The sequence below is a fragment of the Molossus molossus genome, unplaced genomic scaffold (genome assembly GCF_014108415.1).
Source record: "Molossus molossus isolate mMolMol1 unplaced genomic scaffold, mMolMol1.p scaffold_m16_p_14, whole genome shotgun sequence".
Classification (NCBI taxonomy): domain Eukaryota; kingdom Metazoa; phylum Chordata; class Mammalia; order Chiroptera; family Molossidae; genus Molossus; species Molossus molossus.
The window spans coordinates 73,672,229-73,698,970 of NW_023425349.1; the positions used below are offsets into that span (position 1 = coordinate 73,672,229).

The 26,742-nt window shown below is 38.1% G+C and overlaps 1 pseudogene; it reads left to right on the top strand.

Moving 5' to 3' along the window:
* Positions 1-2,320: 2,320 nt before the first annotated feature.
* LOC118630277 lies at positions 2,321-2,565 on the top strand (annotated as a pseudogene).
* The last annotated feature ends 24,177 nt before the right edge of the window (positions 2,566-26,742 follow it).

Consider the following 26,742-nt stretch of genomic DNA (forward strand, 5'->3'; position numbering starts at 1 on the left):
TGAAACATAAATTGGTGATTGGTGAAAGTAGCTAGGAAGATGTTGATGTGGTTAAAAACAGTGGGGAGGAGAAAGATAAGTTACACTGTTGTATGAATAAAAATTGAGTAGAGATAACATTTTGGAAAAGTATGTTCCCAAAGGAAAGTTCTGTATCAATGTTAGTTATTGCTACCATTGCTATAGCAGTCTGTCATTCTGAAGACAAATATTATATTCTAGAGCTACTTTTCTTTATATTTAATTTGAAAATGTATATATTTTTAAAATTCACTGGTTTGAGTTATGATCATCATTTTCAGGTTCTATAAAGAGTTTCATGGACAAGCAAAGAAGAAAATGCCTTCTAAAGGAAGAGAAATATTTTCCCAATCTAAAATGACTTCATTTGCTGTAGTTCCAGAGAATTTTATTTTAACTTTAGTTCACAAATGCTTTTACAGTGTTAAGCTGAAGCAATGGAGACATATTTATTAACTGGAATTTTTTATAGTTATGCTTTTTTTGCTTGGGAAGCCAGGAACTTATATTTTTAAAAAATTTATTAAAATGTCAGGGTGCATCAATCAGAGAAATCATTTCAAAAATATTTAAATCCTAAAAATAGTGGGGGAAAAAACCTTCACACTCATTTTTTTGTGCCACCAAGTAAGAGCTTAGTTGAGCAATCTTATGAATTAGAGTCCAGATTGTATATACTGGCTAAAAATCTACCGGCTGATTCAGTTTAATGCATAATATTTCATCATCACTTGAAGTTAAAGAGCCAAACCAAATTTTAAAAAATAACTTACATAAGGGAAGAGCAGCTTTTGCTGATTATTTGCCAACTTGTACTTAATAGGATAAGAGATATAAAAATGCAATTTTTACAGGAGATTTGACAGACCTGAAATCTTCACTCTTGTTTAGCCTAAAGTAGTAGTTCTTACCTTTTGTGTCTTGAATAATCATTTTAAAAAATTATTTTATTTTTATTTTTAAGGAGGTATTTATTGCTTTTTAATTTTTAAAATTGATTTGAGAGAGAGAGAGAGGGAAGAGAGAGAGAAACATCAATATGAGAAAGAATGATTGATTGATTGTCTACTGTACACACCCTGACCACGAATCAAACATGCAACCTGGGTATGTGCCCTGACAGGCAATCCAATCTTCCACCTTTTGGTGTATGTCATGCTCCAACCAACTGAGCCACACTGGCCAGGGCTTATTTTTATTATTTTTTAATTAAATTTACTGGGATCGCATTGGTAATAGGGTCATATAGGTTCGAAGTGTTCATTTCTATGATACATGATCTGTATATTGTATTGTGTGTCCACCACCCAAAGTGAAATCATCTTTCATCACCATATATTTGTCTTGGATCATCTTGAGGGTCTAATGATGGAAACAGATCAACTCCTCAGAAAAATATTTTACACACGATTTTGGAGCGTTCTTGATATAATTCCTCCCCTGAAGACCATAGATTTCAGGTAATGAACTACTGCTTCAGATGTTCAGTTACCAGAGATAGTCATGTGAAAGACAAGTCAATTTTTAATCTTGAGTTTGAGCTCAGATATCACATAAAATTATATTACACTTCTGTCTGAAAGGGGTCTGAATGTCAAGGAATGGTGTGATCAATACATTGGCTTTACACTGTAATATATCCACTTATACTTACTTTTCCAAGACATTTCAAGAAAACAAAGCAGTCTTTTAATTCAAAACTAGTTTAACAAAATCTGACTAATGGGAAAAAAACAGATTCTCTAAGGAGTTGGGTATTGGCATTAGAATGATGTTCAAGAAGTATATAGTCATGGGATATATTTCCATGAATGTCCTTCTAGCTCCCAGTTGGATAATAAACACCTGAAATCTCCACCTGAATAATACCATGAAGCATTTGAATTAGAGAAGAGATCCTTATATTTACTTTTTGGCACACCTTTCTGTTGCTAAAGGCATGTTTTCTAATTCAGGAATTTAGTTTCTAATTTTTGCAGGGAAAAATCCAGATGTTGAATTTCTTGATTTTATTTTTTCAGATTTGACACATTCTTAGAATTGAGGGTGAATACATTCCTAAGATGACTTATATGTTTGGAAACTTTTATACTATTTAAAAAATAATTGTATGTGGATTTGGGTTTCATCCTGTTGTTGGCAGAGGCCAGGATTGTGGGTTGCCTAGAGTGGGGATTCCCGCTCTCAGCCATGAGATGAAGAATCTGGGGTAATCCAAGGCACACAGCTAATTAAACGGCAGAGCTGGGATTAGAACTCAGGTTTCCTGCTTTCCAAATTTCCTATCTGGATTGTTAAAATGAGTCTGTGGAAGCAAACTTCCAGTGACTTCTTAAAGCAAATCATTGGACAACCAGTTCTGGTAAAATTAAATTCTGGAGGGGATTATTGAGGGTCTTGGCTTGCCTGGATGGCTCTACATGAATATAGTCTTGGAGCAGACAGAAGAATATGTAAAAAGGACAACTGACGAATAAGTATGGGGATGCATTCCTCCAAGGAGACAAGGTCTTGTAGGTAATCACTAGGAAAAAAAAGATGTGAAGACACCAAGAGTACAATACTTTTCATACTTGGATATATTTTTATGAGATTTTTTTCTTTTTGATATAATTTGTCCTATTTCATAATAATTGGTGATGACTATACATGTAAGATAAATGTATAAAATGTGGATTTAATTGTAAGAAATTCTTTCATATTTAAGTTTTACTCATTTTCTTTAACCTCTATGTTAGTGTGCAAAATTCAAAAATAATTAAAAAAAAAAAGAAAATCTTTATTTCTTTCTACACATTTTTTTTTTCTTGCTTATCATCATCCAAGAATATTTTTTCACTGATTTTTAGAGGGAAAGGAAGAGAGGGAGGGAGAGAGAAAGAGAAACATTGATGTGAGAGAGACACACTGATTGGTTGATCATCAGGGCTGGGGATTGAACTTGCAACCCAGGTACATGCCCTTGACTGGAAATCAAATCCACCACCCTTTGGTGTGCAGGCTGATGCTTTAACCATTGAGAAACACCAGGCAGGGCTCTCCCACCACAATTTTTAACTTATTTCAAGCAATGTCATTTGGTTTGATTGCTTTACTTACTCAACTGACTAAAATGATGCAAATAATGATAATTAAAACATTGTAGAGATGCCAAAAACAAAAGTAAGTATATGTGGTTTTACAAAAAGATACCCCTAATGGTAGCCAATTTACTTCTCACATTTGTATGGCATTTATAACTCATAAAAGGCTTTCATATCAATAATCTGTATTTTGAATAAAGGGCAGGAATTACTATGTCAATCTCATGGGTGAGGAAACAGACTAACAGATTGTTGAGATGTACGGAATAAATGAGAGCAGAGGTTCCACCATGGGCCTCCTGGCCTCCTGGCCTTTATCTGGATGCAAAGTTCTCAAATGTATTAAAACATTTAGTTTGTTCCTTTATATTTATGTTGATCAATTGAATGATTTTTTTAAATGCATGTAGCTATTTAACAATACTTGTTATTGTGATTTACTATCACCTTGGGTCTATTTGATGACATATTTCAGCCCCTTTAGTAGGAACCACCTAACCCTTGGATGGATTTGAAGCCAGAACTAGTTTGAATTCTGCTTCCAAATCAGATTTCTCACGATAAAAGCAGTTCTTTGTTTCTTATTTTATCATATTTATATAAATTACTGCTTCGGTTTGATATCACTTTTCAGAACAATTCATCCATGAAAGGTCATTTCACATCAGTCTTACAAAAGAATAACCTTAATTTCATATGAACTAGTTGTATAAAAGGTTGTAGTTTATATATATATATATATATATATAGTGTCCCCCAAAATGTATACATATACAACCCTGCCTTTGTAATTATTCAAAGTGTACACACACACACACACACACACACCCATTGCCAAGAACACCAGAGAGATAGTCTCTTGCTCATACAAAGCTATGTCAAAGCTATGTTCCAGGTCCCTCAAAGAGTGCATAGTACTGGGTGAATGTCTGTATAACTGAATATTTCAAAATGTCACAACATAGCTATTGTGGAATTTAAATTTGAATCAAGAAACTATTTCCAGACGTTCCTTTTACAGACGTATTTGCCTCCAGAAAGGAGAAAAGTCCTAAACTGGAAAAGTGTGAAAACTAGAGCACTCGAAAACCTACTTAATCCTAACATCATGCATGAAACAGGGATAAAAAAGTAAAGATCACTAAACACATAAATATGCTATGAACGCAACTAGACTTCTCAATAGACATGAATATCCAAGTGTCTCCATTCCATTTGTACATTTTTGCTTCTTAATGTCAACTGACTGCCTTTAGATTAAATATATTTTTCTGCTATATGTTAAAATACAACAAACACAAACAAACAAACAAACAAACAAACAAACAAAAACCCTGTAGTGCTGACATTGGAAAATGCATGCCTCCGTGGTCCTAACAGCTCAAGCAATACCTTTCTTTCAATTTTATGTAGGATAGAGCTGCACCCTTTCTGTACATCATTAAGCACTAATTGCCCAATTACTGTGGTTTGGGACAGTTAAAATTGTGCCCGAGGCTTTTCAGCAAATTCAGCTTTAAAGCAAATGACCCCAGTAGTCAAAATTATTTACTAAACACAGTACAGAGATTCTTCTAGAAAGATTATTTAAGGCCTATTACACTTGTTAGATCCTTATATTACAAAATGTTTGGGTACTTAGTAAAGCTGCTGGTTCTTCTCATGAGTCCTTTTTTTGCACCAAAATGTAAAAAGAATATTATGTATTTAGATAGAACACACTCATGCAGACATTCTTAATCTGAAAGCAGTTTCCTTTATTTTAGGACACTTTGGAGAGAGATAATGAATTGTTCTGTATTAGGACATTTCTTATAAACACAGAGTAAAAAGTTTTATTTTAAAAAATACTTTCTTTGGGTTAAAATATATATAACCATGTAAGCTACAAGGGATTTGAATGTGTCCTTAATCATTACATCATTTGGACATATTCCTTTTTAAACCTCTATGAGAAAAATGTTATCAAACATTTTACATTATGGAAAACAAACAATAACCATTGAAGATTGTGAGATATTTTTATATATATTTCTCATTAGTTATCTCAACAGCTCTCAAACTAGCTATTTCCAACTCCATTTTATAGAAGAAGAAATTGAGGCTTTGAATGGGTAAATGACCTTTATAAGGTCACACTGCTCGTAAGGGGCAGAAGAATGAGCATTGGACCCAATTTCTATGGGTATGTTCATGCAGGGTGGAGGGTGATTATTTCCCCGCATACCACCAATTCCCCAACACTATCAGGGTGTCTGAAAATCTAACCCAATTCAACTAAACTCTCACACTGTCTAACTGGAGACAGCACCACATTATATTGGTTAAGGGTTTAGTTCTATAAGACTGTCTCTCTCCTCCTCCTAGGTCCCCACTTAGACACTACCCCCAAGCTTAGGTTGTTACCTGTACTTCTGAACTACTGGCTATAAATCAGTAGTTCCCATGACCTTCTCCTTGGGTTCAATAAATTGGCTAGAGCTTAGAGAAATGTTTTGCTTACTAGATTACAGGTTTTATTACAAAATGATATAATTTAGGAACAAAACGATGAATAGGACAAGATATGTGGGAAGGGGCTCTGAGCTTCCATACTCTCTCAGCACACACCATTCTCCCCAAATCTTTACATGTTCACCAACCTGGCAGCTCTCAATGCCGGCATTTGGGGTTTTAATGGAATTTTCATTACATGAATATGTTTGATTAAATTATTGGTCATTGGTGATTGATTCAACCTTCCGCCCCTTCTCTTCTCCCAGGAGGTAAGAGGGGTGAGACTGAAAGTTCTGACCCTTACCTAACACAGTTCAGTTCTCCTGAGAACCAGCCCCTTCTGAAGGTGCTTTCTAAAATCCACTTCATTAACATAATGAGAGACACCTTTATTGCTCTCATCACTTAAGAAATTCCAAAGGTTTTAGGAGCTTTGTGCCAGAAAAGAGAATTGAGATAAAAAATACATTTATTATAGATTACAATATTACAATATAAAAATAAAAAGAGTGATACAATTTATAATATTTACAGAGATAAGGATAGAAAAGGATTTAAAATGTTAAAAAGTATCTAGAAGATATGCTGACAAAAAGTTGAATAGTATATAAATATACTTTAAAATGTGGGACATATTTTTTATAAAATGTTTATAAAACCCTGTGGTAAATTATTTTTTAAATCATTCTCTCTCCTTTATAGCAATGTCTATTTTTATGTACCAGGTTTGCTTAAGATGGGGTCCACTTGCATTATTTAGAAGTATATTCATATAACACTTGAAAAGTGGGCCATCTTTTACCATGAGTAACCATTCTTGGTCTTTATAGTTAATAGAAATTATGGTGTTCTTCATAGTATTGACAATATATAATGATGTTTATATCACATATCACCATTATAGATGACCTATAAAGTCCTTTTATGCCTTCCTCTGATCTATTTGAATTTATAGTCAAGACGTACACATAACTATATACTTCAAATGTAACATAAATATGTTACTGACTTTTATATCAACAGTTTCTCTTTTGGGGTATTTTTTTTTAAAGCCTGTATTTTTTTTCTTTTTTAGTTTGAACTATAGGAAATCCCCAAAAGGAGGTGAATTTATTTAGAAGAATCACCTTAGACATTAGTGTTTATGTATATTTGATTCACAAAACCAAACCAAATGAAACCAAACAACAACAAAAATTTTTCAGGAGAAAATCTCAAGGACAAACTTACTTTGGCATAGTTTCAAACTTGCCTCGTACCCAGTAGGCATCCAAAAAAAATTCATTAAGCTGAATTAAATAGACTATTTCTTGTGTCAAGGTCATTTCTTTATATAGTAATCCTGACACTGATGTGTGATTTGATACTATCACAAGTTGGAGTCTCTGGGAAGCAGATTCAGTTAGCAATTAGTGTGTAGTAAGTTTATTAGGGGTATTCTCAGGGGAAGAACTAGAAATGGGCAGAGGGAGAAGGTGGTCTGCAATGTGGTCTCAACCAAAGCTTTAGTCAACCTTTTAGGGAACTTGGATGATGGGTTGGCCCTTCCAATATTTGTCTTATTCTGATAAAATAGACCAAGACTTTATAACCTGGCATTGACTAGTCACTAAATGTAGGCTGGCCCCTACATTACTGGGTGGATGGTCTGAACTTGGGCAAGGCAGCTGTCTTCAGCTGAGGGCAAATTCTGGAGAGGGTTGATTACAGACATGGTAGTATTTCTAGAGGCTGGTATAACAGAAGTAAGTCCTGGTGCCCCGAAGGAGGGTCTGAGAGGTGCAGCACTGTATTTACTACAGACACTATGGTCAGTGAACTGAAGGAAGCAAAAATGGCACAGAGGAATATATGACTATACCGTTCCATCTCCACATCTCACCTTTCAATCTCCAATTCTGCTCAAGGACAGGCATTTTCTGCTTCTTAAAAGTAGACCTGTGAGGTCTGACTTGGCAAATTATTTCAACAATTTCCTATTCATTATCGCACATAGCAGGGAGCCTCTTTGGACCATCAAGCCTGTAAATTTAGGACTGCACATTAATCAGTGGAATATAATTGCTAGCTGCTGCCTCTGGGCCTGAGGTGTGCTGTATGGCCAGTATACATACAATTAGCCTCAAGGTTTTCTCAGGAGCACTTGCCCATCCAACAAGAAAATGAGCATTTCAGTAATTGAGAAAATGGACACCTTGGGTCATTTTCTTGCTGGCAATGGTTAGGAACGCTTATCATTGAATTGTCCTGCTTTGTTTCTCATTATCTCTCAAAAGCAATGCTAGGCAATAGGCTATTTGGCACACATAAACTTAGCTTGTTTGGGGTGAGGAAGATGAGCTCCAAGAGGAGGAAAGACTAAGTTCTAATGCAGTACAGATTCAGTGCTTAGACTTTTCTCTCTTTATATATATATTTTTTCACTAGATGTGGTGTGGAGGTGCAACTTGAGCTGGAGTTCTGAACATCTATTTTTTTTTTTTCCTGAGTGTGTATAACTGTCTTTAGAGGCTTAAACTGATCTATGATACCAAAAAGATTAGGAATCATCATACTAAAAATCAAATAAAACTCTCATTCATTCTCTGATTTTAAGCCATTACCTCTATGTCATGTGTTTAGACACTCCACAAGCAACTTCTTCAACTTTTCTACAACTAATTCACTACAAGCAAGCCCCGTCACTGTTTCCTCTATTTCTGTGAATAACATCACATTTATTTAATTGTTAGTTTAGAGATCTAGGCATAGTTTCTCCTTTCCTTTGTTCCCCAATTCTGAGAACCATGTAATAACATGGGTGAAAGACAAAGTACATCTTCTACCCAGAAATCTCACTTACCTTAGTGGCCTCTACTCAGAGGGCTCCATGAAGCCCTTGTTCAGTGACAAATATTCTGAGACAGGGTAATTATAAGGGAGAAGTAAAAAAAAAAATGTTTTTTTTTTTTTATGTCAGAATAAAAGAAAAAAAGCCAATCAGGTCTGGTTTGTGGGAAATTTTCTAGATAGCCTTTTGCTTTGAGGTGAATGAATTAGGAGAGGTCTTTTCAAGACCAGTCTGAACTTTCCTACCTTAGCACAGTGATTGTAGAGGGGAAGTATGTGAGCTAAAATCAACCACATGTAGGCTATGTTTGAGGGGCCAGGCATCTTTGAGATGACTTGGTGTGAACTCTGCTCAGCAGCAATGCCTCATACCTAGTAGGGAACAAGGACCCATTTAAAGCCACAATTTAGGGGAAACACAAGTGCCAATTAAACAAAGAAAAGGCAGGTCACTTCAACAAAAATTCATGTCCCTAGCAAAGTTGGGCAAATTTTCCCTGTTTCTTATGAAGTCTGCTACACATTCCCGAGCAGGAAATTGTACTTCTAAAACCCCCTTTCTGTTTCCCACGTATCCTTGTAACAAACTCATCCTTATAAGCAATTTATGTATGTCTTCCTTGGAACTCTTGAGAATCTCACCTACTGGACTGTAAAACCTCTCTACCTAAAAGGAAATACAGTCAGCTCTCATTTAACGGTTAATCAGTTTCAGACTCTACCGCGATAAACAAATTTCAGCAAAGTAGGATTCTTTATCTATAAATCGAATATTTTCACAGTTAGAGCATAGAAATCCTGTTTACAACCTTCTAAATACGGTTTTTAACATTATTAGAGGCCCACTAGACATGAAATAACACCCTTTAGTCACCATTACACTCGTATTACCCAATATATTAGACAAATTAAGAGAAAATGACATATTCGATGTTACAAATATTGTATTATTATTGTACATTTAATTACACACACACACAGTTCTGACACATGACCACTAACCTATGAAAATAGTGCAACTTGTTCGATGATGAAGCGATGAAGATGAAGAGATGTACTGCACAGCAAAGAAGAGCAAGGTTACTGCTCCTCTGAAGGCACCACCTCAGTAGGAGAGTCTTCAGGTGGTGCAGGATCTTCAGCAGGTGCATCATCTTCTTCCCCTGAAGGAGCACTGGGAGTGGGCAGTGGATGTCTGGTGCGTGGCTGAAGCACATCGTGATAGGCAGTTGCTGGTGCTGTCTTTTTATATGCATGAGAAGGCTTTTGTAGGGTTCTATGCCTCCATCAAGTGCATTCTGGAATCTCAACGCACACATCATTTGTGGGTCCCATTCGCCAGTCATGCCCTGTACTACTTTAATAGTTCTCACGACTTGCAAGAGACGCTCAAGTGTAAGGCCAACTTCCTCCTCCTGACCCCCAGGAACCTCTGGCTATTCTTTCTCCTCCTTACTCGCAGATTTAGTCATCTCCACTAGATCCTCATTAGTTAAGGGATCCAAATGTGTGTCCAGCAGCTCATCCATGTCATTGCAGTCAGCAGAGGCAGCTTCTCCTTGAAGAACGACTCTCTTCAGATGATACCGCTTGTGGAACTTCTCGAACCAACCCTTGTTCGCTGTGAAATCCATGAACATTGCAGAAGAGGGTCCTGGTTGAGGTTCATCCACCGTAAAGCGCTGATAGAACTGCCTTGCCTTCTCCCAGATGACCAGCGATCCAATAGAATGTTTTTTTGTGTGTGTGTGGCTATCGTGGATCCAAATGGCTAGGGCAGACTCCATTTTCACTATGAACTTATTACAACTTGTTATGACGCGCTTTGCTTCCTTGTTGAAAAAGATAGTAGCTGTTCCATGGATGTTCTTTTCATCTTTACAGATGGAGCAAATGGTAGACTCATTCAAGTCGTAATGGCGGGCAACCTCCATGACTTCCTTGCCATCTTTGATCATATCCAAGAGTTTCACCTTCTCCTGGATGGTAAACATCTTCCTCCAGTGCTTAGTTTCATTGTCAGAAGGCTTAGAAGAAGCAGCACATTTAGGAGCCATCGTGGGGCTTAGATAAAAGTTTTCAGAAATCGCAAACACTTACAAGAGCAAAGATGCTTTCGATGTGTAGCAATGTAGACGTGTGTATGAGAGAAACAAATTTTCATGAGGCTGAGCCAATCAGTGGTCAGGATAAGAAGAGGATAGGATAGCCAATCAGTGAACAGCACGCTCTGATTGGCTTGGTTTCACCACACCCAATTTTTTGGACAAAAGTTATTGACCACACACAAGGAGTGGTCGAGCGGTGGCACCTGGCATTGAAGGATTCCTGGGGTGCTTGAATACATAGGCCTACCGTCCATATGTACAGTTATTTTAATTTTAATTGTAATACAGGGGTGTATAATTGACTCAGACAATCATTTTCACTGTCTTGATCAACTTTTTAATGAACATATTTGAAAAAAATGCAATAGAGTGAAGCCGCGAAAGTTGAAGCATGAAGTTGCGAGGGGCGACTGTATTTCCCTCCCAGTGTTCTCATAGGTATTTACCGTTGCCTGAAATTCCAGTAATAAGGTACAAAGCCCTGCTTCCACAAGAAAGGAACAGGGAGTAAAATAAGGAAGTCAACTAATATTCATTAGGACAAGCACTGTGCTAAGCACTTTATTCAGAGTATCTATTTCAGCAATTTCCAACCAGTGTACCATAATAATTTTTAAAACATGCAAGTATTTAGTCAGGGCACTGACCTCTTTCCCTTAGAGTGTCAAATAAAAAAATGACAACAGCCAACATAACAATAGCCGTCTGATGTGAATGAATCAAAATTATACATTTTGTTGGGTCAGATCGGCAAAAAATATATATTTTGGTGTGTGACAGAATTTTAATAATTAGTTTATGTGTGCCATGCGATGAAAAAAGTTGAAAATCGCTGATCTATTTGTATACTCGATTCCCCCTTCCAAGGTAGATAATTATCCTAGAAGAGGAAACTGTCATTGAGTTTATGCAATTTGTCCAATGTCAGTCACTTTTACTTAGGGGAAAGAGTCATGACTATGACACCAGCATTGTGACCTAGGACAAGTCATTTGATGCTTGGTGCTTAAGGAAGGCTTTAATGTTGTTAACTTCTATCCTTTTGATTATATTTGGACCAAGAGGGTGAAGAGTAGAGGCTGCAGCGAGCTATGGAGGAGAGAGGAAGTATGATGTAGGGATGGCTACTTACCTATTTTCTCTCAGCTCCATGTCAACTGTCTATGTGCCTTCTGTGATACTGCCATGGGACTCTGCAAAGTACATTTTCCAGACTCCTTTGCCCAGGGGGTTCTATTTTAGGATCTGCCAAATAGAGGCACTAGAGAGAGTCTGGAAAATGGGAGGAGGAGAGAAGGGACTTCTCTCCTTATTAACCTGTTCCTACAGGGGGAGGCAGTGGGGGCCCTAGGAGCAAAAGTTGGTTCTAGTCTCTAGTTACTTTCAGCACTGTAAGACCCAGCGACTTCAGACCCACGGACAATGGTGACAACAGCCACAGACAATGGTGCCCCTCCACAGAGGCCTGAGCACCAACTCCACGGCCTCCTGTCCAAGCTTTTAGGTTCTTGCAGCCTTACCTCTTCCTTTTCTTCTTCTAGCCTTAGAGTGGTAACTATTTTCTCTCTGGGCTACCTCAAAGCTCCCTTTTCCCTCTTTTAGCCATCCAATGCCTGTTGCAACCAATTCCCTGTATGATATCCTTTGTATTGTGAAGTGTTACAGTGGTTTCTGTTTTCCTGACCAGCTGTTGATTGCTTGTGTAAGCTGTGGAGAGGATAGACGAACTACTGGGAGTGTCAACAGCTGGAACAATCTCTGATCTGGTCCAAGCAACTGCATCCGGGGATTGTTAGAAGAGGTATTGGTCTGGACCCACAAGCTCTTGGAAGAAAATGTCTGAATTTCATGTTGTCCACAATAAGAACCTTCCTTAGTGCATGGAAGTCTGAGGTTCAGAGAGAGGTGCTAGATGATATATGTCTTTTTCAAGTAAGTACAAAAAACCACACAGAGAAATCAGATTTTCATACTGTGCCCTCTTCTCACTGAGCCAGGTGGTCAAAGGGAATCATTGTAGTCTGATCCCTTTCACCACAGAGCAGTCTGCCCTCGTGGGCTCCATCCCTCGAAGAGATGGTATGTAAGTTTTGATCCTTCCCTCCCCCAAATTACCCAGTTTTTCTTTTTACTCAAATGTCAGTGAATGCTTTCAACTGTTTTCTAAAGGAACAAATGCCCTATTTATTTAAATGAGTTAACTGTAGCTTGCTGACAAATAGCATTTCATGTTCAGAAGCAGCTGTCAGACTTTTAAAACATTAAAAAAAAAAAAAAAACATTAAAAAGCCCATCAAAAACATTTCAGGAAGTACAACCAAAACCGTATAAGAGACTTCTAAAATCTCCTCTTCTCAGATGTACTGAAGATAATTAACTGGTGTGATGGTTTTCATATTCTGAGTATTTTATTTTAAGTGAATGTGTTTCAGAAGTTTTCGTGGATATATTTATTCATCTTCAGTTCAAGAAATGTACACCATGTGAAGCAATGATGATAAAAATGTCCACATTACATTGAAAACCTACTATCTGTCCAAAGGTGATGAAACCTTGTTCCATGTTGGAGCAGTGGGAAGTACATATATATGCATATACCTTTTCTTTTGTTAGCATGCTCCTTCACCCTGTTCTCCAAGCTTGTTCTCATTTGAACCCCCATCTGAGGCTCACCAGATGGAATGATCAAATAGCTCAGGCGAGAGAGTCAAAAGAACTCTCAATGCTCAGCAGCATAGAATGAAAAAATGTCTAAAATTCTAGCTGGATTCCCATTTTCTGAAATATATTTCATGTAATCTTATTCCATAATTACTCAATGAAAATAAGATTTTCACAGCCAAACGCATTGGCAGAGTTAGGCATATTATGAGACTTCCTTGGAGATTTAGCACATAAATCACATGTTAAAGACTCTGAGAAGTCCTGTAGTAAAGAAAATAGTTTAACTTTGTTGGAAGAACGTTAATTTCCATATTTCTGTGACCATGGAACATCTCTTTTCTTTTACATTTTATACAACACAGCACCCCAAACTAATTTCTCTAGGAACACATTTTTTGGAATACCGTGTATAAATGAAAGAAGGAACATGAAGACATTGAAAAGGTCTTCAACAAAAGAGTGAGACCTGGAGGAAGATTAGGTTCATTTATATTTACTTTCTGAAAAATAGAAGGCATTTTATATTAGTTAGGATTCTCTTGAAAGGGAATGTAATATTTCACAATACTAAAATGCCCAGGAAGACTTGGCTGCAGACACTGCTAAGTTCAGGGATCAAGCAGTGTTTTATTCCACCTCTCATGCTACCATGAGTCTCTCTATTTGTGCAGCAGTCAATAGCCATAGACTCTCCAGCCACTCACATATTCAGGACAGGGTGCAGTGGGAAAGAGACCCTTCTTTGGTGTAACTAGTGATAGAGACCTTTTCAGGTCAAATGAATTGGGAATCAAGCAATGTGGACCCTTAAAAGGAAAGTGAGAATTGCTGCTATAAGAAGAACGAATGGATGCTGGGAGAGGCTCACATTCAGAATGTTAAAAAATAATGCCATGTAGCTCCCTGAAAATTTTCTATTGTGGTAATAGGAATAAAAAAAAAATCTCAAAACACGCTCTCTATATGAAGATAAGAATGTGTATGACCATTAAACTCCCCTAGATTGGAAATGTGGCCCTAATACTTTTCACTAGCAAAGCTCACCTACGTCAAGGCAAGAAGCTGAAAAAGCTAAAGAAGGAAAAAGGGAAGCCCATTATTTCCCTTACTGCATCTCATTTCTTTGGTCTCCACCATTTCTCCTCATCCCCCTGTCTTTTTATTTCTTTCTTCTTTTAAAAACTATTTTCTTAAAACTATGTTTTTATTGATTTTTTAGAGAGGGAGGAAGGGAGAGAGATAAACATCAGTGTGAAACATCGATTGGCTGCCTCCTGCACGCCCCCTACTGGGGATCGAGCCTGCAATCTGGGCCTGTGCCCTGACCAGGAATCAAACTGTGACCTCTCAGTCCATGGGCTGACGCTCAATCCACTGAGTCACGCGGGTTGGGCCCATTGTCTTTTTCTTACATTAAAAAAAAAGAAAGAAATTTAACACTTAGAGGTTTACCCAGGCTCTTCACTTTGCCAGTTCTTCTTTCCCTTTTAGATCACGAAGCATCTCTGGCTCTACAAATGCTCTCCAGCCTCTGAGTTTTAGGGATTGGATCTAGGAGTCTCCTTATTTCTGGTGCCTAGTGAGAGTGGGATGTAAATTATTATTTGTTGTAAATAAGAAAAGGACTTTTTTTTCCAAGGTGGTTGTTTCAGTGATTTTCCTTCTCCCCAACCATGTCAATACTTCATATGTATTCAAGTTCAATTTCTGTGTGTGTATGTGCCTTTTGATACTTTCATGGATTGTTGCCTGAAGTGTATCATAAATTGACTTCTCCCACCCTTTCAGCTTCTCCTCTCGCTATTCTCTGACTTATACTTTATGCCCCATCAATGCAAACCTCCTGCAGTTCTTCACGCATTCTTATGCCGTGTACCACTGCCTTGGGTTCGGTTCCCTGGAAACAGCCTGAGATGGGGATTCTTGTGCCAGTGATTTGATGAGGGACTGCTCTCAGAAGAAACCGGAAATGCAGAGAGAAGCAGTACAGGATAGGGTGCCAGGCCAAGATGTGAGTTCAGCTGGTCCTGTGGGGAGCTCTGGAACATAAAGTATACCCTGGAGTAATATCTCCGTGTCAGTCCATCACTGTCTGTGGCCACTTTTGAATTCCCAGGTGAGCAACCTCTCTTAGGCTGAGAAAAATTCTCAGGAGAGGAGTGCCACTGTGAGCTGTAGGCAACCAATACACAAAGCAGCCAGGAGATCGGCTGCAACTACTCCAAGTGTTTGCTAACATAGTTCATTCCATGAAAACTCATTCGCCCCCTCCTCCTGCTCTACTGCCTGAAAACTCGCCTTAATATAGTGCTTCTGAGCCTTCGTGAGCATCCGAATCATCCTGAGGGCTTGTTAAAGCTGAGATTGCTGACTGCCTGCCTCAGAGGTTCTGATTCAGTCACTCTGAGGTGGAGCCAATAATTTATAGTTCTAACAAGTTGTCAGGTCATGTTGACGCTGCTGGTTTTAATCCCACGGTTTTCATGAATCAGTGGCTTAAGAACTCCTTCATAATACAGCTGAGGAAGCATTTCCTTCAGGAATCCTTCCTACCCACTTATATCCCCATCACCCTCTCTATCTTTAATCTTGAATGAGTACTCTTTTTGCTTCACTAACACCCTGTGCACTTAGCACATTGCATTGAATTATATACAGCAGAGCCTTTGCTCCAGGTACTAGGTGGAGGGATATGAGGAGTCCACCAGTAGAATGAAGGGTAGTGTGTGTTTAGACTTCCAAGGAAAAGCTTTAAATGAATTTTCCATAAAGATAAATTCTGTCTCCTTACCTTGTAAATCTTTGGGGACAGCACTCTGTTTTATTCACCTTAAAATGCCTGGCTCTTAGTACTTCACCTGATGCCTTGTCTAGCACAGCACCGTTGAACTAAACAAGATCAATTTTGTTCAGGATTAGTTTCATGAAAAAAATATGTTTGACATACATTAAGTTAAATATTTACATACATTTTTTTTTTTTTTTTTAATCCTCACCCGAGGACATTTTTCCATTTTTTGTTCAGGTAGAGTGGGAGGGAGAGAGAGGAACAGAGAGAGAGAGATACATCAATGTGAAAGGAACACATCGAGTGGCTGCCACCCGCACAACCGGCCAGGGCCGGGGACAAACTGCAACCGAGGTACGTGCCCTTAGCGGGAACCGAACCCGGGTCTCTCAGGACCGCAGGCCGACACTCCAACCGCTGAGCCAAACCAGCCAGGGCTACATACATTTTTTTAAATGTTCAACTTACTTGTGAAAAACTATGTCAATTTACAAATGAACTTTTGGAAAATAACTTGTCTTTCAGTGGAGGGCTGCCTTCTCCAGTACACTGTGTCTATCCAGCCCCGCCTGCAGAAAGGCGTGACCCTGACTTTCATACACACATGTAGGAGTCCCTTCCCAAAACAAGCACCGTTTCTGCTCCAGCACTTACTCAATTCCTGAACCTGTAATTTGCTTTTGGAAAAATCATCTCATAAAATGATGATGACTTCAGGTTTAAGAAATCTGGCAGAGAGCTAGAAAAAAAAGTAAACTTTGTGGCAATACTGCACAGAAGAAACTGAGAGCAGCGTCTCACGTCAGCAGCGGTAAATGGCAGCATTCACTGCACCAGACAGTCTCCCCTCAGAGAACACAGGCAGTGACAGGAGATCGCAGATAGATTGCCGTTCTCAGGGAAAGTAGGAGCGTTCTCTCTAGAAGAAAGATGAGGATTGGGGGCAAAATTAGCAAAAGGTGACTTTGAAAGGGTGGTTAGGGAGTATATAATGTGAGGGCTGTTCAGGTATATATTCATCAAAGCTGTTGACATAGTTCTCTTTTTAGCTAAAATTTGAAATGTTGTTTTAAGGAAATGGTGCATCTATAAAGTACCAGAGACAAGAGGGTTTGGAGTGGGAACCATTAAACTTCTTCGCTAATTGGACACGCCAGCTACTGCTACATTAGTCTGCAGCCTTACCTGACAGGCTAAACAGCCCGAGCTAACCCAGCATTTGGAATTAATGTGTTTACTTTAAGAACCACAAAGTCTGATTCAATTAGCATCCAAAGTCATGGATGCTACAGAATTTAAGGTTGGAGGTTCTCCTTTCTTTTTCTTTTTTATTGAATTTATACTGCAGTGTTTACAATACCTAAATTAATGATGAAGTGATGCATTTCTTTTTTTCTGTCTGGGAGGCTGAAAACATAACAAATTGGATTTAAAGTATAAAGCTACTCTGACATGATATATTAAGAGCTCTGGATGATGCCTAGGGATGTAGAAGAGGAGAAAAACACTTAGAGAGTAAACAGAGTTTATGAGACTTGCTTTTGCCAGGAGAGGAGGATGAATACTTCTGACTAAAAGTTAATTAACTATTTTGCCTCAGCGAGCCAATTTGTCGTCTTAAACTTTGATTCATTAACTGCAAACTGAGAGGGTTGCTTGTTCCTTGGTGAACTAGACCGAGTTTGTGTTAAATGGTGCTGTGAGATGCTGTCTGTTCTTTCCAATTGAAACTAACCAAAAAGGCTATTACACTGACAGTAAGACTTTTGAAGTGGCGGTCCGTAGATGGGTACTCTTTCAGAGACACGCCTAAGAACTATCTGGCATAATTGCAAAGCTAATCAACCCTTATTAGATAAAACAAGGGCAAATCCAGGATTTTCAAGTCTGCACGTTGAATGGGGCATGGAAGTTGCCTAGTTGGCAATTCTGAAGTCTTAAGACTTGTGACCTTACAAGTAATGACTCTTCAGGTTTGGCCACTTGGAGACTGTAACTTAAAAGAACTTTGTTGCTATTGAGAAAACAAATCTCCCTTTGCCAAGATATTGGCTTTATTTCTAAGTGCATGTTTTGTGAAATGTCATTTGCTGGATTTGGAGTATCTTTAATAAACTCATGAAATGGGCAAATGAAAAGCACAACACTAAGGGGGAAAAAATCCCAAACATATCCTCGGATAATGGTCTTTCATATTTAAAAAAAAAGTGTTTATTGATTTTTTAGAGAGAGAAGAAGGGATAGATAGAAACATGGATGTGAGAGAGAAACATCGGCTGCCTCCTGCCCACCCACTACTGGGGATTCAGCCTGCGATGTAGGCATGTGCCTGATCGGGAATCAAACAGAACATCTCAGTCCGTGGGACGACACTCAATCCACTGAGCCACACCAGGGGGTTGGTCTTTCAGATTTTAATCACAACCACAGAAGCTATTTGAAGAGTCACAGAGTATTTGTGTGTTTTTTTAAGCACAAGTTTAGACAGAACCACACACATGCAGACAAAACTAACTCATAGCATAGGACGCGTTTGATAGTATTTGTGAAAATTCATGTGACTTAGGTAAGTAAATTTGTGTACTTAGGTAAGAAAGGTTCTTCTTCTTAGGCATCGGCTACTTTTTCCACAGCACCTGATGTGGACTTGTCTTGCAATCGCTCTCTAACTCTAGTTGAAAGAGAAAGCACCCTGCCTCTCTGTGTGAGAAGCCATGTGTACAAACACTAAGGGCCCCTTGAACATGGATTAGACTATAAGTTCCATGAGAGTAAGGACTTTGTATGTGCGCATCTGTATACCCAATACCTGGGACAATTGAGCAAATAAAAGAATGAATGTGTGAATGAACAAATGAATTAATGCATTGTAGCATTTAAAAATATACTGAGGAGGTGATAGTATTGTTTTTGTGAAATAAATAATGAGTTAAGCTGGGTTTTCTGCAAGGCTTTGAGTATTGGGTTTATGGGCTGATGAAGCATGAAGTGTGTGGTCAAATGCCTTAAAGTCTTTGCTTTTCTACTGACTAGGAAACTTTGAGCAAGCTATTTAATCTCTCTTAATCTTAATTTGTAACTCATAAATCAGAGTTAATAATGATAATACCTTCAGGTTACTGTGAGGAATAAAAAAGTAATCTTTGTAAAGTGCTTTGCTGAGTTACCTGCTACTTGTCTCTAAGAATTTATGAAGCTACCATAGGCTATGAGATTATTAACTCAAAATGGAATTTGTCTCAAAAGAGTAAAAGATCATCAGTGTATATAGTTGAGGCTTTTTAAAAACAGAAAAATTAAACTAGTACAAATTTACAAAATGACCTTTGCATCTCCAAAGATTCCAACTTGTGATATATACTGATAATGGCTTACATCCACACCCTCCATCTTGGCTCAAGAAGAAACACGGAAGTCGAGCAAATTGGATGTGTTTCATTATATAAAACAAATATAAGCATAGTTGAAATTAGAGTGAATAGCATGAACATCAACAAATATGGGCAAAGCCAGTATTGAGATTTATTGTCCCAGAGTTATAAAGTTACCAGCAATGTAATCACAATGGTAAAATAGATTTTTTTCAAGATTCCTGAGATGTTAATCTTAGAATAAGATTTTGTGTGTGTGTGTGTGTGTGTGTGAGAGAGAGAGAGAGAGAGAGAGAGAGAGGCTTTTGGAGAATGGATGCCTAAAAGTTTCCATTGGGCATATAGAAAAGAGTGGTGTTTTGATCCCGATGGAGAAAATGATAAGAATACTCTTTATCATTTATAAAGCAGTTTCACAAGTTATCATAAATAACAAGGGCTGCAACCTCATACAGTATAGGACATGCTTGTAACGCTTATAACCTGGCACCAGGCACTCTGTCTTGGGTTTACAGTGAGCACCTATAAGTTCTTCTTTATAAAAGGAGAAAGAGGGGATTGTCTTTCATTTCTTTCAGCTGCGTTATCTCCATGGGTGGACTGCCTTGTACTACATCACCTACAACAAAGGTGTTATCACAGGCCGCTCTTGCTTGGGATTGTTGTAGTAGTTGAGCAGTATGACTTACTCTACTTTCAGACAAAAGAAACACACACACACAGAATGCCGAAGAAGATTCATGCAGGTCTTTTTTTTTTTTTAAATGTGGTAAAAACGCAGAACAAAATTTACCATCTTAATCATTTTTTTTTAAATGGTTAAGGGCTTTAAAACAGTTTGGTAATTGTAGATATATTTGCTTTGTTATGCAAGCAGATCTGTAGAACTTGTTCATCTTTAAAACTAGAACTCAGTACCCAGTTAACAAGTCTCCATTTCCCTTCACCACCAGCCTTGGAAACCACAATTCTACTTTCTGTTTTTACGAGTTTGACTACTTAAGATACTTGAAATGAGTGGACTCATACAATGTTTTTCTCTTTGTGACTGGCTTATTTCACTTAGCGTAAAGTTCTCAAGGTTAATCTATGTTGCAACATGTGATAAGATTTCTGTCTATTTAAGACTAATATTCCATTATATGCATGCACCACATTTTCTTCATCGCATTCATTCATCAATGGACATTTGGGTTGTTACGTCCACCTCTTGGCTATTGTGAGTAATGATGCCAGGAAAGTGGATGTAGAAATATATTTTGTGATCCTGCCAAAAAGCTATTTATTCAAGGTTACTGGTAATTCAGTCTAAACTAGGATGCAATGGATGTGATAGTATGAGAAAGTTGTCATCCCTTACTTTTATCTAGCAAATTCCTTCCTATTCATTAAAAAGTGTGTGGTCTCACTGCCCAAATCTCTGTGGGAGCCCTAAATGGATGTTTTATCATGCAGAAGTGCCCTGTTTTCGTTTCTTACAGCTCAACACCTATTTTCTTGTATTTCAGTTTTTATTAGTTCCTGCTTCATGTCTGGGGTTTGATCTTTCCAGCCATATTGTATCAGGTAAGCCCACAGGGTGCTCTTGTATCGCTGACGTTTTCCCTTCTTTCAGTTGCATTCCAAGTCCTAGGCATCCACTCTTCTACCTGTTTGTGCTGTTTTGAGCCACAAGTGTGGTGATAAGAACGAAGAGAGTAGGTGTGATCATCACTCTGGTTGCGGTAGGCTCTTTCATCTTCAGTTGCGCCTAAACAGATAAATAATGAACGAGTAAGTGATGACTAAATGACACCATGTGTTGTTGGATTTCTGTTGAGCTGGCTTGTCAATTGAAAGGCTGATATTTGAAAAGTATAAAAATGAGCTGTTTATCAAGCAGAGACTTAGGATTCAAGAATCGGTGCCCATATTCTTGTTCTGCTTTTATGCAGGGCCACAGCATGAGGTTCTCCATGTGCAGTCTGGATGAGGAGCTTTAACTGTACCGGACAGGACATGGTGGGGCCAATGATCAAGCTGATAGAAGTCAAACGTGGCAGGACGGCTCAGCAAGGCATTATTCATCATCACTATTGAGAGTAAAAGTATATGATTAAAAGACAACGGAGATCAAGAACAAAGAGCCAGACACCAGAGAAAATGGATGTGTTCAAAGAGAGATCAAAACTAGACCAGATGTTTAGCTGTCAGGAATGGGATAAAAACAGCAAGAATTGAGGCATTTATGTGGCTCATGGATTATTAATATTAATAGTACTATTAAGAATTACTCTTGCCAACTACTTAATCTGTGCTAGATACTGTTACGTACTTTTTGTGCATTTAATCCTTACCACAACCCTATGAGGAAAATTTTATTATTACCTTAAATTTACAAATGAGAAAACTAAGTCTCAGAGAGGTTAAGTAATTTATCCAAGGACACAGTTAGTAAATGGAAGAGTTGGTTTTCAGACTTAATCCTGCTTTCTGGTTATAAACTGATATGAGCTGGACTGGGGGCATAAGGGGGTAAGAAAAACTTCACTTATCTCTCTGTAATTTCTTGTATTGCATTTCCTGATGTACAACAGGTATCATTTACCATTTGATTAAGATTCAGCCAATGACCTTGTCTGAATAAATGAGATTTCAACTTAGTTTCCTGCAAATTCACTAACTGTTTCTACATAATCAAACAACAACAAAGGATATAGGCGTGGAAACTGTAACTTTTGAATTTTTGAGAGACTTCTGAACACTTGGTCCCCAGATGAGGTCCCATACTTACCAAAAATATTGCCACTGTGGAGCGAGGTATTAACTGATGCATATTTTAAGAGTTAGAAACATCTGGTTTCCAAGCCAGATTTTTTTTTGTTTTAATTTTGCAATTATATATCTGGCATAAACGTCTTGAAAAAAGAGACATTGGGACAGTGATCTGAGATTTTGAAACTTTAGAAGAACTCTTACCTTGGGGAGGAACTGCAAGACTGCAAATGTGGACGGGCGAGGGTGGGGTGAGATGGAAAGAACCTTAGTTTTGGTGCCAGAAGATTCAGGTTCATGCCTGCCTCCTGCTGACTCCAGACCTGAAACTCAGAATGATGATACCACATTTTCAGAGTTACTGTGTCAAATGAAACAATGTTGTGTGAATGTACTTTGTGAAATGTAAACTCAGTAGAGCGAATGGTAGGCATTTATTGTCACAACTAAGTTCATAAAACATTTTTTTTTAATGCACAGTAATCGTTATAGGATTGATTCGAAAGGTCAAAGGGAGTCCCTGGAACAGCTAAGCATAGCTTGAAGTGGGGATTGTTCCACTGGTGAGAGCAGGACAAGGAAGGCACCCCATATTCTCTGAAAGACAGACTGAATTACAAATTCACCAAAAGGTGAACTTCTAGGGCCTGGAGCTTCAAGTTTCAGAAGAGACTTTCAGGACCCACAAGAGGGCGCTCATGCACTTCTGAAGCACTGCTGGCTAGCTTTCTGGTATCTCATTAAAAACACGCAGTAGTTTGGGAGATGGGCTGTGATGGAGAAAATGGATCAAGAGAAATAAACTCCAAGAAATATTGCTGGGAGATGAAACATAAGTTCTTTAGTGTGTTTTAAAGTTCTTGAGACAATTCTGGCCAGATAAAATTATAATCTGCTGTTATCATTTTAGATTAATTGTTCTGGCTTAACATCCACTCCAAATATTCCCTTCCTGGAAAAGAGCATCAAGAGATGATCTGGAAATAAATGCCCAACTCCACTTAGTCCAGGCAACTTTGCGAGACAACGAGAAATATCACAATTTTGGCCTTTGTAATTACAGCCTGTTTCTAATGAACATTCAGGGAGCAAGAAGTGTATGCCCATAAATATAAAATCATGCTCATTGCCTGATGTATTTTTGTACAGATTGTTAGAGACTGGGGAAGGAAGTGTATGTGTGTGTGTGCGTGTGTGTGTGTGTGTGTGTGTGTGTGTGTGTGTGAGAGACAGAGACAGAGAGAGAGAGAGAGAGAGAGAGAGAGAGAGAGAGAGAGAGAGAGAGAGATGGAGGGCTGGGTAGAAGACAGCATGGAACAATGACAGTCGAGAAGTCCTCAGCTGTGATGTGACTTATGACATGACACACCTACAGGCCACAAAACATAATCAAAGGGGAGATGTATAATGAGCACTAACACTCTACTTGTGAAGCAACACAGCCAAAGAAAAAAGTGAGTTTTTGGCTACCAGTACTGTATCTTATTATAAATATTATATTACAATGGAAACATAGGTGCAATGATAAAATCAGTTAATGCATTATAAACATTAATCATCTTATGAAATGCTTATTTTCTAGAACAAATTTATATAAATTGAATTGGTATATATGAAATAGAATTTTATGCTTAAGTCTTATAATAAAGTTGAAAATGTATTTCACTATACACAATTTTTGGCCCAATACATAATACAATTACTAAGGCAGCGAATCTTTTAAAAGTAAAAAGTTAAAGGAAAATAACAATTGTTTTAACCAACCATTAACAAAAAAAATATTTTATTATTTATTAGTAAATCAATAATGAAACCAACCACAAAATGCCAATTCATAGAGTTGATGTTTAAATGGAATGAGAAGCTGTGAGGTCAAGTTATTTCCAGGAAGCCATCTGGTTGTCTCCCAAAGGGTCTACACGTTGTCTGCAAAACCCAAAACTGGGTTGGATAATTCTTTCAAAATGAGTCCATCTTGTAAAGATTAACTAATATATGAGTTTTTTAAAAAATGAGAAATGTTAACTTGCACTTTCTAATCAAATGACCAGATAATTATTTTCTAATAGAAAGAAATTTCAACGGAAGTCATATAAGCAGAAGATTGTTTGATTTGCATGAAATGAGAATAAAATGGCAACCTTGGATAGTCTGAGGAGGTGTTTTTCAGGTAAGATGTTTGAGTTATTGTTCCCTGTGGCAGGGAGTTTTTCCCGTGGGATAGAAGTGTTAAATACTTGGGGGCCAACCTCCTTTCTATGGATACTGTTTAAATGGTAAACATGACAGCTCTTGCCTTCGTAAGATTTCCAATCTAGTGGAGGAATAGAAAGTAAACAGGTAGTGAATTAAATGTTATCATGAGGATTTTAGAAGATTACATAAGAAAGGGCATCTCACCCTGCCTAGGAACAGGAGAAAGGTCAAGGAATACTTCAGAAGGAAACAATATAAGCTAAACTCTTGATTTAGCTAGACAACGGCACTGAGTTAATAGACATCATTCTTCAAGGATGTCTGGAATGCAGTTGGCAACAGCTTCCACCTTCCATGTGATTTAGGATGTGAACACTTATTCAGCAAGTGCGGGCAGGGTGAGCTTATTTGGAATCCACGCCATCTTTCTCGGAACAGTGTTCTGTGATTCACCTCGGTGGCATTTATTGAGGCATAGCCTCCTGAAAATTGGATGCAGTTCATATTTTGCTTGCGCTTTGGGCTTTTGTTGACATAGTGGTCAGCCTACTGCATGCTCACTATGGTATTTTCCATTGCTAACCTTGGTGTTCACAGATATTTAATAGTTTGGTTAATGGTTCATAAAGGGAACCCAATAATGAGGAGACTAAGGCTTATTAAGGGACATGTGACTGATAATGTAAGATGAAATTTCAGATCTGAAAAAACTTTTCTTCAAGGGCTATGTCAAACATATGCCACCCAAACTGAATCATCAATCTACAGGGTGGGCAAAGGAGGTTTACTGTTGTTTGTATGGTAAATATACAATAGTCAATAAATCATAATACAAGAACAAACTGTGTTTTGCATTCTCACAACTGTAAACCTACTTTTTCTTCACTCTATATTGGTCTGTAAATATGTTCCACTAAGGGTATCATCATTATTTATTCAATTACTCAAGTCAAAATCCTAGGGGTTATCCATGCTTCTTCTCTTTCCCATATAATCTATACCCTATTGGCTATACCTTCCAATTACATCCCAAATTCTGTCACTTCATATTATTTCTGCTGCTAAAGCTCTGGTCCAATCTACTGTTCTTCTCACCTGGACATTTGCAACCAATTGATTTCTTTTTCTCCCATCTCCCCTCACCCCACCTCCCTTCTCCTAATCCAAGTTATATACACTAGTTGTGGAGATCTTTATAAATGTAAACTGGAGAATGTGATGCCAATCCATTTAAAATAAAATTCAATCCTCACATGGCCTAGAAGACCTCATCCTGATCTGCATGTACTGGCAGTACTATGTCCCAGACCTCACTTCCACAATTCACAACAACCACGCTAATCTTTCTGATTTGAGAATTATCTGAGCTTGTCTTTCTCTCCGAGTCTTTACACCAGCTGTTCCTGATGTTTGGAACATTTCTTCCCAGATCTTTGTCTGGCTGCCATTTTCTCAACACTTTGTTCACACTAGATTTCTAAGATTGATCTCCTTTGCCTATTCTAGCTGAATTAGACCTTCACTTCTTGCCCAGTAAATTAGCATGTAACATTTTTTTCTTCTATTTTTACAGCAAAGTATAATACAGACTAAGTACACAAAATATACATAGATATCTCAATGAATTATTGTAAAAATATCTTTCTAAGAACACTAAAATCAGAAACTTCCCATTGTCCAGTAACATCTTCATAATTCCTTCAATCACTAATACGTCCTTTTCCCAAAGGTACCCAAGGTCACCAAAGATAAGTTTTGTTTCTTGTTGGGGGAGGTCATTAAGAGGATATGTTTGCCCGTTGACCTGTAAGCTGGACTTGGGAAATCCAAGGCTCCTAACTCCCACCTCTTTTCTTAGAATGTATATTCTGCCCACTATTCCACAGTGGGAGGCATTCTCAAGGAGGCAGCCTTGAGAGAACTATTGTTGAGATTATCTGGAGGTGCATGTGCCTGAACCTAGTTAAAGCCTCTGCATAAACTTTTGTGGTTCTGACAGGTGGGTTGGAGAGCTACCTGTCTTTTGGAGCCAAGATAAGTCTCATATATGTGTTCCCTTATTTATTGCCACATACGAATTTGGAGTGGTTTGCCTCTTTTTGCAGTCTCTCCTTGCCCTCTGTGTATAAGGGCCAGTTTCAGATTTCACCCAGGAATCTCCGAGTTTTCAAACCAACATTTCTGAAATTTACATAAATAAAACCACAGAGCATAAATTGTTTGCCTTTCTCTTCCTTTTTAGAAATATTTTTTCTTTATTGATTTTAGAGAGAGAGGAAGGGCGAGAGATAGAAACATCAATGAGAGAGAACCTTGATTGGCTGTTTCCTGCACACCCCCTACAGGGGATCAGGCCCACAACCTGGGCATGTGCCCTGCCTGGGAATCAAACCGGTGACCTCTTGGTGCATGGGTCAACACTCAGCCAGTGA